Source organism: Ailuropoda melanoleuca, chromosome 2, assembly GCF_002007445.2.
Source record: "Ailuropoda melanoleuca isolate Jingjing chromosome 2, ASM200744v2, whole genome shotgun sequence".
NCBI lineage: Eukaryota > Metazoa > Chordata > Mammalia > Carnivora > Ursidae > Ailuropoda > Ailuropoda melanoleuca.
This window is the reverse complement of record NC_048219.1, coordinates 192,443,570-192,456,059: the sequence shown is the minus strand read 5'-3', so window position 1 is coordinate 192,456,059 and position 12,490 is coordinate 192,443,570. Positions and strand designations below refer to the sequence as shown.

Below are 12,490 nucleotides of genomic sequence, written 5' to 3'. Positions count from 1 at the left end.
GGGAGAGTACAGTGAGGGGTCCCAGGGGACCCAGGGAGGGTGACTGCAGAGCCGACCCCACCACCCTCCATTCAGCATCCATCAGCTCTCACTGATTCTTTGATCTTTCCTACAAAACGGGCCATGTTTTTTTTAAAGCTCACATAAACAACATGGCACACTGTATTTAAAATCAGTTAGAAGAACATACACACCCTAAAATTCAAATAAGCAGAAGACATGAAAAGATTATCCACAAAGAACAATGCAAAACAATCACAGAGCAAACAACAACAAAACCCCAAAACTTCACAAGTAAAGAAAGAAATGTAAAATAGAACAAGATACAGTTTTTTATATATCAAATTGTCAAATTGTTTAAAATTCTAACACTGGCTATCAGAAAGAATGCAGAGGGACACACTATTTGGTTATAAACCAGTATAACCATTTGGAATTTCATAATATATGCGAAAGGCACTAAAAATGCTCTAATCTTTGACCAAGAGCCTATCCTGAAAAAATCATCAGACACCAGACAAAGATGTTTCTCACTGAGCTATTTACATTTCATTTAATCAGGTGGGTGCTTTGGGGGCATTCACCATGATCCAGGCTTTGCTCTAGGAACTGGGGGTCTAGCAGTGAACACAGGGGACCGAAAGCTCTGCCTTCATGGGGCTCACATTCCAGTGGGTCCTGGCACCCCGGAGCTCCCGGGTCTGGCAAGGTGACTGGCAAATGCCACTTCATTCCCTTGGCCTTCGTACCATCCCAAACTCAATATTCTATACCTCACAGCTGACTACATTTAAACTCCATCGTTAATACATATCTTTAAACCAAATGTGCTCTTTCTCTAAATATTTTTCCTTTCCCCCAACTTTTTATAAAGAAAAAATGTAAACATGCAGAATAAATGAAAGCAAAGTACAAGCAGCTCCCATATACTCTCAGCCTAGATCCAAAACACGAGCAGCCTGCATACCTGGGCTTTCTCTCTCCCTCCTCCATTTCCACTAAACCATAGGAAAGTAAATGGCAGGCATCATAACACTTCACATTTAAAAAAATCCAGAGTACAGCTTCGAAGAATAAGGCTGTTCCTCTATGTCATCAGAATGCCATTATCACACCTAAGAAAATTCACAATCGCTCCATAATCTATCTAAAATCCAATTTCTATTCAAATTTCTCCTGATGGTCCCCCAAAATGGCTTTCGCAGCTGGGATTTGTGAGCCAAGATCTCACCAAGTTTCAAGCACTGCATTTGTCAGTTTGTTCTCTTTAGACTCCTATAAACCCATGTGTTTCTGACTGACCTTTTGAGAATCCAGCCTTGTTGACCGCAGCGTGGCCCCCACTGTGGATTTGAGTGACTGCCTCCTTATGCAGTGTTTTAACTTGTTCCTTCACTGCGTGTGTTCTTTCCAGGGGAAGGCAGGGCGAGATGCTTCATTAGACCAGCTTCGCCATGTTTAACAAGAATGCGTTTAGCAGGTGATGCGTACTTCAAACTGCATCCCATCAGGGGGCACTAATGTCAGGTGCCCTGCCTGACGCAACTCCTGACGCTACTCTTGGTCATTTAGTTAATTTGGGAGCTGCCAGATAGTTCTGAAGAAAAAGTACGAGTTTTCCTTTGGCAGCTGTTATCTTTCCTAATAACCCGTTAACTCAATGGTTTTCAACATCTGTTAATGATCTTTCCTGAATTAACCATTACATTGGGAATTGCAAAATGAGAATGTTCTAGTTCTCCTTCTACTGCTATTAGGTGATATTCTTCTATGAAGAAGACTCCTTCTTTGCTTTTTGATTTGCTTTGTTCTGTTTTTGAGTATCAAAACATTATGGATACATAATGGGTTTGTTTTTCAGTCTGTTTTGGGGGGCTTTTTGTTTTTGTTTTTTGTTTTTAGTTCAATGTGTTTTAATCCATTACTGTCATATTCCTTTTGATGCTCAAATTGTCACAAATGTAACCAGTAGAAGCCCCTTGAAGCTGGCTACTATGTCTCTTTGATATATCCCTTCCCATCTTTGAGCATTTCCTTCCCTTCTCACCCAGCAAGATACTTTATATACTTTCTTATACTTTCTATATCCTAGACCTGCAGTCAGCCACTTCTCCAAAGAGCCCTCGTTCCTGTTAGTGCAGAACAGTATTTAGAAACCAACATCTGGCGGCTGTATGTGCTCATTACTACTGGCAAGTCAATGCCTCTAGGACTGCAGGACACACAGCTAGGAAATTTGTGTGTGTGTGTGCGCGTGCATGTGTGCTCATATGGCTACCTTCAATTCCAATCCAACACATGGCGCTCCTCTTTACTCTCCCCATTCTCTGTTGGCATCTCCCTTTTCCAAAAGTGAGGACCCTGGCTGTCAGCATCAGTACACGGTAGGATATTTCTCTCTTCTCCAATTACAGGATTTCACAATGCCTCTGTGCCATCACCGACAACAAATCTACCGTTTTCTGGGGTTGCTCTAACCAAGCATCACAAACTGAGCGGCTTCAAAACAATAGACATTTGTTCCCTCTCAGTTCTGGAGAGCAGAAGTCCAAAATCAAAGCATTGGCAGGGCCGTGCTCCCCCTGAGTGCTGTAGGGGAGAGTCTGCATGCTTCTTTCTTAGGGTCTGTGGGCTGCTGGCAACCCTTGACTTTTCTTAGCTTAAGAGATGTACCATTCCAATCTCTGCCAACGTATTCATACGGCGTTCTCCTGTCTCTGTGTCTCTGCCTCCAATTTCTCTCTCCCTACAAAGACACCCGTTGCTGGATTAGGGCCCACCCTAATCCGGTATGACGTCATCTTAGCTTTCTTACATCTGCAAAGACCCTCTTTCCAAGACAAGTTACCAGAGGCTGGGACTTCCACATATCTTTTCAGGGGACACGATTCAACCCACACAACCTACTGAGTAAAGTTTAGAATTTCTTTGCTTTTTTTCGTCCCAGAATAGATAGATCTCAGTAATGATATAGAATATGAAATTCAAAAATTCCTTGAATTAATTTTATTTTCTGTGTGGGCATGTTATCAATTTGATAATTACTTAGGTTCATTGATGTCAGTTTATTTTCAATTCCGGAGTTTGGTTTTTACCCAGGCTTGCAGATTTTTCTTTATCAATTGAATATGTAAAACATCTACATGGTTTATAAGTCTAAACTATATGAAAAGCTACGCCCAGAAAAGTCTTACCCTCTACCCCACCTCTGGAAGTAACCAACTTTACTAGTTTCTCTGTTTTCCTTCCTGCACTTCTTACTTGAGATAAGAAAAAGAAAATTGTGTGTGCACCTGTGTCACTTCCCCTTCTTTAGTTCACATATTACACATGCTTGTTCGCAGAGTGCTTCTTTTACACAAAGCTGGAAAGGACTCACTGTCAGGTCAGGAAAGCCTCCCTGTGCTCATGTCTCCAGCTGCATAGTACACCACTGTGTGCCTTCCTCACAACGTATCCACCCAGTCTCCTGGGTATGTAGGTTCTTTCCGATATTTTTTATTAAAAAAATGACGCAGTGAATGACCTTGTGCATATCTTGTTTCATAGTTCAGGGTAAACTCTTAGAAATGCAATTGCTGGGGCAGAGGGCAAATTGTCTCGGTGCCATCAGGCTGCCATAGCAGAATAGCAAAGCCAACGAGGCTTATAAAGAACATTAAGTTTCCACTGTTCTGGAACCTGGGAAATCCAAATGCAAGGCAAGGGATCTTTCCGGGGTCTCTTTTATAAAGACACTGATCCCATTCGCGAGGACTCCAACCTTACGACTTATCACCTCCCAAAGGCCCCAATTCCAAATGCCATCACGTTAGGGTTAGGATCTCAGCATCTGAATGGGGGGGGCACAAACATTCAATCCACTGCCCTTATGTGCTTCTGTCAGTTCTGGGCAAATTCCCTTCCATACGAGCTCGGATGATTTTGCTCACTCATCAGCAACGTATATGAATGCCTGTTTCCCCTGAAGATTTTCAGTTTGATAATGACAGTGGATTTCAATCCAGAAAATTTAGAGTACTCCATCTTTAAAACAAGTGCACCGTCAGGGGACATTCACAGGACGCAGAGTGCTGAAGAGGAGGGCCCGGGTTAAGGAAGGGACATCGTGTATTTGAAGGTGTTCTCAAGGGGAAGGAATTTTTCCGTTCTGTTCTGTCATTTCTCTGACTCACTGTGTCAAGGAGGCTTTCTTTGCTCCTGGTAAGAATCCATCACTTCTAAGAGAAAACACTCAACTGATGACAGGTTAAAGTCTCTTTCTTTTTTAAGAATGAATGCTAATTTCACATGGAAGAATGTCTTTCTGGCGAGCTTAAGACCCTCCTCTGAGACCCCTACAAAAGATCCTCATGGCTAAGAAGAAAAGAGAGACATTAACTCTGTCTTTTTACCCCGAGCCTAAGAGAGCACCAGGCCTAGAGATCCTGCTGCCTCTGTGACAAATAAAAGCCACTCCGAGGGCTGAATGACATTGTAGCAATAGCAATAATTTAGCACGCAATCTTCGCTGCATGGAAAAAATGAGACATGGGTTTAAAATTAGGAAAAGAAGCATCAACTGGTCAGCTCAGTGGAAGGGTAAACAGTAAACAGGGAAAGAAACAAAACTGAAATTTCATTTCTTTGTTGGTAAACTGATGTTCCCCCCAGGTAATAAAGGTCCTCCAGCTGAAGGTGCACTTAACTTTCTAGAGAGTAGCGAGGGAAGGTTTGTAGTTAGTGGGTAAAGGACAAGGGTCCATGAGATGTTTCTAAGACTGTAACTTGCCCAGAGGCACTGTGATGATACCAAAGCATGTCTGTGTGCTTTCAAGCCTCCCCCAACTCCAGCTCCATTCTGCAAATACGTCCAGAGCCTCCAGGATGTACACGGTCTCTGCCCACACAGCAAGGGAGGAGACATCAATCAGGCTGACTCCTGTCTCTTTGCACAGTCCCATAGGACCGAGAATTAATTCTCCAAGAAAGTAATCAAGCTTAAAGAGAAGCTCTAGTGAAGTGCTACAGGAGATCCTAAGAGGGAGTGAATATAGCCAGCAATGGGATGGGATGGGGGGTGGGCTTCATGGAGGAGGTGGCATTTGAACTAGCACAGGCGGGATGTAGCCACGCAGCAGGGGCACAGAAGGGCTTGGGGCGTGTTAGGGAGACCTGCCTTTGATGGGAGGCAGTGATTTCTTTGCTGACTTCTTTGATAACTTCAATTGAAAAGGCAGAAAAGCATCCTGGTTAGAAGTCATATATGTGGAATTATAGAAGGAGAGGGGAATTTCTGGAAAAGGGACTATTTTTATTACCAGGCAAATTAGATGAACAGGTAAGTGCTTTAGTTTAGAGATGCCAGGAAGTAATCTACTGTAAAATTTGAATTCATGATTCCTTGGAAACCGAAGAGATTTTTACAAGATTTATGTAATGAACTGAGGTGCCCCCCCCAAGCCAATCCAGAGAATACACAACAGCTCAGCCCTCTTTTTCAAGTTCATCAGGATTCTCCACGGTTATGTGAACGCTTTAAACCCATGCTCTAAATTTATGCACATTAAGGGACTGATGTTGTTTTTGAAAGTAACTTTTTTTCCCCTTGTTACATAAGTGACACATTTATTGTAGAAACAATTTTAAGCACGCGAATAGAAAAACAGGAAAATTCTCTGAGATTCCAACCAACTACAAGTACTGTGAGATGTTTTTGCGATCATTCTTGCAGTACTTTTTCAAATATACATGGACGCCTAAAGTTCCATGTCCAGAAGTCTATAAACAAAATAAGATCACACTACCATCCAGTTTGGGAATCTGCTTTTCCATTCAATATATTATGGACATCTTCCCAGATTATTAAATATTTTCTAAATTGTTTTTCATGATTCTCCGTTTTAGAGATAGGTCCTAATTTAAATAGTCCATCTCCTATCACTGGACATTCAGGTTGCTCCAAATGTTTCACTATTAAAAATAGCACGACAATAAACATCCTTATAGCCATTTTTTCCAACTAGATTCTTACAGCTTATTAGGATATATTCCTAGAAATAAAATCTCTTCACCAGAGAGTATGAACATTTGCAGGTTTACGATCTGGGCTGCCAGGTTGCTCTCCAGAAAGGTCGTACCAATTCACGGTCCCACCCCCAGAGGCAAACGACAGTTTCCAAGCCTTGGCTAACTGGCTGTTCATTTTTAAAACGATTTGATTGCTGTGTATCTGATAGGTTCTTGAAATATCTGCTTTCTCTTTATGCTTGCATCCACTTGTTGGATGCGAATTCGTACACTGTGGTCACCACTTCCCCTATTAGAGTCCTCAAAACAGAAATAGCAAACGTAGTCAAACCCTTTGAATTTTGGGGGGAAAAGGCATATCTGTGAACATGATGGCAGGCAGTGGAGGACCGGGCACTTGGTCTGATAACACATCTTGTTCGCGTCCCTAACAGCTTTTGCAGTGATTGATCCCCAGCAAACACATATTGGCCTTTTCATGAGACTCTAAATCCTTATGCTTACTCCTGATGACTCAACAAAGAACATTCTCTCCCCTGGATGTTAAGGGTGAGGTGGACTGATTTCAGCAGAAAACGAAAAGTTACCATGCTCCTGACTTTCTTGTTATGGAAAATACTTCTCTGAAATCGCAATTTTCAAGGAACAGTCTGTGAACAATTTCTAGTTGTTAATTTTGTTAACTACGTGCCATTCCTTCAAAGCTACTTTGTTTATGAATGGACATCTTTTCTTTCTCATTTTGTACCTACACGACTTTGCTGCATTTGGTTAATGGTTAAGGCAATAACTTCTCCATTACAACAGTGAATGTATTTTAGTGCTAAATGTAGGCTCCCTATTTAATAATACTAATAATAATTCCTATTTGTATAGTACACTATATTCACTACATATAGGACTAAATTAGATCTAACTATATAATTTATAAGGTAATTTAAAATGAATAAATCTAAGTGGAAGGAGGTAGGTTAGTCATCCCTTTACAGTTTGAGTTTCAACAAAGAGTGTGTAAATCCCCATGGCCACAACCTAAAATGTGTTATGTGTACTGGGTCAACTCTCTATTTACTCTAAATTTCAGCCTCCACATATCTTGAAAATAACAGTATTTTTCCTTAGAGTCACCCTTATTCAGGATGTTCCTATTGGTCAAAAGCCCATGACATCACCCACAGCCAAAATTCTTGGACCCCGTATATCCTAGGCTCCTCATTTAGGAATATTCCAAAGAAATTCACAGCCCAGGTCTTCTCCCATTTCCCACAGTTCCAGATAAAGACATGAGTGTTACAGCTTCTTATCCATGAGTTATTTTAGGGAGCCAGCTTTGAGAAATACATTTCTATCAAGGCCATACGGTTGTCTGCATCTCATAATTAAAGACAGGGCCAGCATTTGTCCCAGCCTTTTAAGGACACTATAAGGACACATCAACCATCAAAATGCTTTGAAAATTCCAACACTTTATGATCCAAGCGACAGCATCCAGGCTGCCTCCCACATCTGGACATGGAGCAAAGCTTGGCCACCTATTTTTGATTATGAAAATGTAATTCAGCACAGCAATATCAATCTCCAGCAAGCAAGCCTACTTCCCATGATCACTGAAACCTACCCAATGTTGGCCTAGCTCCTTAAGCTACACCGAGGTCGGTACGCATCTCTTTGTCCCTCTGAGCTTTTCCCTATTTAGCCAAAACTGTAACAACTGTCCGCCATGGCAACCATATCAGAGAAGAAGAACAAACACAAAATACTCCTCACTTTACCAAAACAGTGAATCCCACCTAAGCCATTGTGGGTTTTTTTTTTTTTTTTTTTTTTGACTCACCAAAACAGGTCACAGCAACCTTCCCCAAGCTTGAGGCAGCAATCCCAGAAGCCTGGTAGTTCCCAAAGAGGTCAGTTAAAAAAAAATCTTCATTGGCCAAAGAAGGACAAGATGTAACACCAAGGGAATGCCAATGCTATACTCAGCAACTGCAGGAGAAGGACTGGAACCGAGGGTACATCGGTGTAGCTCCTACCAACCTCCCCATAGTTACCCCTTCACCAACCATTTCCTATGCCTCCTGGATATGCCAGGTGCTGGGGATGCAAAGATAAATGACATCTTCATAGCTCCTCCACTCCACCCCTCACACCAAATCTCAGATTCACTGGGAAGAGAAACAATGCGAGTGAGTGATAACAGGGCAGGACTAACAGAGTGAAAGGCAGGGCCGGCAGCTCTCAGAGGTGACCCAACTTCCATCCGGGCAGCCGCAGCTGAACTGTACACTAACTCCTCTAGCCGTGATGATATGCAAGGTACTGGGGAGCCACTGAAGGTAACAGACGCATGGGATCAGATGTGTCTGAGGAGAACTAACCCAGCCGCCATGCTTAGGGCACACTGAGGGAGAGAGCAAGGCATCATGGAGAGGAAGGCTATTAAGGGAACACGGCCACTGGACTCTAAATCAGAGCAGAGGCTAGTGACATTTGGGGACGGCTTACAGGTCCACCTCACTTATGACACCAACTGCAGAGTTTGAAGGTCCCCAAACCCACCCTTAGGTTCAGAAACCCAGTAGAAGGACTCAGAACTCACTGAGAGCTGTAATATTCACAGTTGTGGCTTATTCTGAAAAAGGCTGCAGACTTCAATCAGCCAAGGGAAGAGATGCATGGACACAAAAGTCCAGAAACGTTCCACTTGAAATTCCAGTGGTCTTCTCCCAGTGGAGCTATAAGCAGTGCTCACATTCCTGGGAAGAATGTGTGACAGCCAGGAAAGCACACCTGAGTCTTGGTGTCCAGAGTTTTCATTGGGGCACCACCACCTAGAACTGGTTAGCCACCCAGTCTTCAGCCCCTCTGGAGGCTGAGCTATTCTCACCTGGCCCAGAGCCCCCACCTTATCTGGTCCCAGGTCTCCAGGAAAGCAAAACACTCTTCTTCCCAGATATGCCACTCCAGTGGCTTAGAGATCACCTCCCAGGAGCCCCAAGCAAAGGCTAAACTCTCCTGGGGTAAGATTAATTCTTTACCACAGACAGCTTATTTTCGTAACATTTATAACCCCACACTTAGGATTTATCTTCATGATCAAAAGTAAGGAAAGAACTCCACCTCCCCCTTACCAGTAAAATACTTCAATCACCCAACAGAATAACCTACTTCCGGAAGTCTCCTTGTGGAGAAATCTTTCCACCCATCAGTATGGATTTCCAGGTTTCTTGGAGCTGCACTGCAGTGAGAGAGGTTCATCTTGTCCTTTTCCTAACTTTCTCCCTGAATTTTGTGGGTTCAGTTAACCTGGAGGCAGTAGCCCCTTGTGGATTGACAGTTGGGGCTCCCTATGTGGCTTAGAAGTGTTGATTTTCAAAGCAACTAAAAAGTCTTTAGAGAGTGACAAAAATAAACTGCTGTTTTTATGGTTTTAGAAGATACAGGTAATTTAATTAAAAGCTACCAAGCACCTGTTTCTAGACATTTCCAATGTATATGTAAGGATTATCCTCTTACTACTAAAAAAAAAAAAAAAAAAATCCAAGTCGTTTTCCTACTAGATTTAAAAATACAAACGTGTATTAACATTTGAGAGCCCGGTGACATGCCATATGACCCTAAAAAACACTTAAAATAAGTGAACAGAAATTTGCAGTTCCTTTGTCCCACACAATATAGCATACTCACTAGCAGAAACTTCAAAAATCTGCCATAGCCAGCTGTGTGATCTTGGGCTTGTCATTTTAACCCTCTGGTTCAGCTGCTTTTTCTGTAAAATAAAAGTGTTGGATGAGATCGTTCTAAGTTTCCTCCGGTCTTCCTAGTCTTCCCCAGAATCAAGTAACATTTTGTAAATCTAAATGAGGGTTCCTCAAAGCAGAAGAATCCCCTTTGTTTCCAATATTTATCTTTTATAACTCAAAGGAAGAAACAATGTTTAGGCAACACATATAAAATAACTGATTATTTTTCAAAATATAGCGTTAATGTTTTAGCAAATCATATGGAGCACCCACCATGTGATAATCAGGCATAAATATTTTAAATATCGATCTATATTTTGTGAATGATCCTGAACAAATGTTGGTTAAATGGAGATTTTAGTAATAGCCTGATAAGCACTAAATATGACAAGAGAGGGCATGTGCAGGATTTAGCTTAACGTTAGTTGCCTTCAGAACTCAGTTACTTTCTAAACCGATTTCATAATTAGGAGGATATTTTTAGCTTCTTTTTCAATTGGAAGGTTTTATTATGCTCATCTTAATATATGTAATTTCACTTGAGTAGTTTCTGATTTTAAAAAAAATGAATCTTTTCCCCCTTGGTGAAGCAAAGTGTGAAAGTAATAGCTTCCAACTTAGTGTTACATCAAATTTAAGGGCTGGTGAACCATCCTAAGAGGTAGTTCCTAGGGGTCGTCCACACAGTGCTCTTCCTTGGGCCCTGATGAAAGGTGAGCAAGACCCCAGGGTGCCCACCAGGAAACCATGGCTTACTGTAAGGATGGCCCTATTCACAGAGAATTACGGTGCCAGGTAATGCTGCTGGTTATTCAGGAGAAGGGGCCTGGTGGGGGCACCCCTGTGCCCATCGATCTACAGGAGTGAGGACTTAACCAAGGGAGCAGAGTTCTAGCAGAGGGAACAGCACTTGCAAAGCCCAGAGCCTGGAAAAGTATGTGGTGAAGCTAAAGGCTCACAGGTGGCAGCAAGGGCAGTGGCCCCAAGGAAGTGGGCAAGAGTGGCATACTGGGGAAGAACCTGGTATGGTGCCAGGGGGCTTGTGGAGATGGGACCGCAATGTAGGTTGTGAAGCAGGAAAGGGACCAAAGCGACCCATAATTTAGAAAAGGAACAGAGACAAGGACGGGCTGGGGAGAGGTCCAAATGCAAGGGGCGGGGGGTACTGCTTTGAAGGACTTTATGGATCCAGGGGGCTCAGTGAGGGCCTGAGGCTTGGGATGACAGGAAGAAGGTCTTGAGGCTAGCTCTCAGGTTCTGCCCAGTCTCCTGCTTGGCTGCTGGGGGCAGTGGGAACATGCATGTGCCCTAGAGGAATAGGTAGGAGGCATCCCGGCCAACATGGCCAGAGAGCAGATGAAAATGTGGAGTTCAGGAGAGGACTGTCTGGGATCTGTGGAATGAGTCAAGGAAGGAAGGGGTTTGGCTTGGAAAAAAGATCAGGTGGTTGCCATGCAAATATCTAAGGCCTTAAGAGCAGGACATCAGACCTGTCCATTATGGCCCCTTGAGGGGACCAAGGGCAAATTGGCAGCTTTAGGGATTGTGATTCAGTCAACCTGAGTCCCTTTACCCAGAGTCAGAACTGGGGGAGGGTCCATGGGGGTTCTCCTGCTAGTGTCTGGGGAGGAGAGTTCCCTTCCAGGCAACAAGCTGCTTTCTTTCCTCCTGCCCCAAACTCTCCCTTTTACCACAACCTCGGTGTTCAAGATGGCTGACTAAGAAACCCCCTAGGGCCAACCTACTAACCGGTAACTAAAGCCCTCCCACCAGGAGTATTTGCATCCCAAAAGGAGGAATGGGTTAACTTAAATGCCCGGTGGGTGCAGAGGCGCGATGTGCGGAGGAAGATTTTCCACTTTGCTCTGCACTCCACTCCCCACTCCACTCCAGGCCCCGGGCATCCGGGCATCCGCAGGAACTGGCCGCCGTCACCGAGGGCCAGTCACCGAGGGCCCCTCCAGGGGAGCGGGCAGGCTGGCCTCAGAAAAGGACACCGATGACCAAGCCAGTCGTCTTGCTGGATGAAAATCCCTCTAGATTTCCCCCCACACCGGATCATTCACATTCCACCCGACTTCAGTTACCCCTTTTTGCTGGTTTTGTGTACCCAGAAGTGGATTGAACTAGCTAACCCGAAGGTGCAGATTGCAAGGGTCAATGTGACCAGGCAGGGAAACCGGGAAGTCTCGGGGCACTTTGTTTCTCCACTGCTCGCTCCCCATGCCCAACCCCGGCCCCCTGGCCCTCAGGGTCTCAGAGGGCGGGCAGACCCGCAGGGAAGAGGCTTCCAGCGGGCCCGCTCTCCATAATCTGTCAGGAGCAGGGGTGCAGCGTCTAAGACCCCAGTCTCTACCTCGAGCTCCCTCAGCGAGGACGCACTCCACTGAGGCTGCATCCGGGGCAGCAGACGCGGGGGTCCCCGGGCCGGTGCCTGTGAGGGGGCGGAAGAGGATGCGCCGCGTGGGCCGGGCAGAGGTTCGAGGGGGCGTGGGGCAGAGGGTCACGTGGCCCGTACCTTCCAAGTTCTTGGTGTGAGCTGGGGGAGCCCCCGCCAGACGACGAGGAGGGGGCGGGAGGTGAAGGCGCAAGTCGCCGGCCCCCACCCGACCTGCCTGCCCCACTCCCAGGGCCGGGCGCCGGCGCGGCCGCGGCAGGAAGGGAGGCGCGGGCCGGGAGCGAGGTCCCGGCTGCAGTCTGCGCCCGCGGGGCCCGGGTCGCGCCCAGTCCGGGCCTCCCCC

The 12,490-nt window shown here is 44.9% G+C and overlaps 1 protein-coding gene across 1 annotated transcript in view; it reads left to right on the top strand.

Annotated features, from left to right (window-relative positions):
* The window catches only part of NGEF (neuronal guanine nucleotide exchange factor), a 99,907-nt gene that overhangs the window by 50,758 nt on the left and 36,659 nt on the right, over positions 1-12,490 (top strand). The gene's annotated exons all lie outside the window — the stretch shown is intronic.